This window comes from Nematolebias whitei, chromosome 14 (assembly GCF_014905685.2).
Source record: "Nematolebias whitei isolate Nwh7 chromosome 14, NemWhi1, whole genome shotgun sequence".
In the NCBI taxonomy this organism is placed as follows: Eukaryota; Metazoa; Chordata; class Actinopteri; order Cyprinodontiformes; family Rivulidae; genus Nematolebias; species Nematolebias whitei.
The window spans coordinates 1,479,704-1,480,062 of record NC_056511.1 but is presented as its reverse complement, the minus strand read 5'-3'; positions in this window follow the sequence as shown (position 1 = coordinate 1,480,062).

Genomic DNA, 359 nt, shown 5'->3' with positions numbered 1-359 from the left:
CATAAGTTGACAATAAAATACAGCATACATTCTTCAACTTATAGCAACATACAGGCAACACACAGCAACATACAGTAACACAGCAACACAGAGGCAACATACATCAACTTATAGCAACATACAGGCAAGACACAGCAACATACAGCAACATACAGTCAACATACAGCAACATATTGACACACACAGCAACATAAAGGCATCCTACATCAACACACAGGCAACATACAGCAACTTATAGCAACATAAAGGCAACACATAGCAACATACAGCAACACAAAGCAACATACATGCAACCTACAGTAACATGCATCAACCTACAGCAACACACAACAACATACAGGCAACACACAGCAACATAC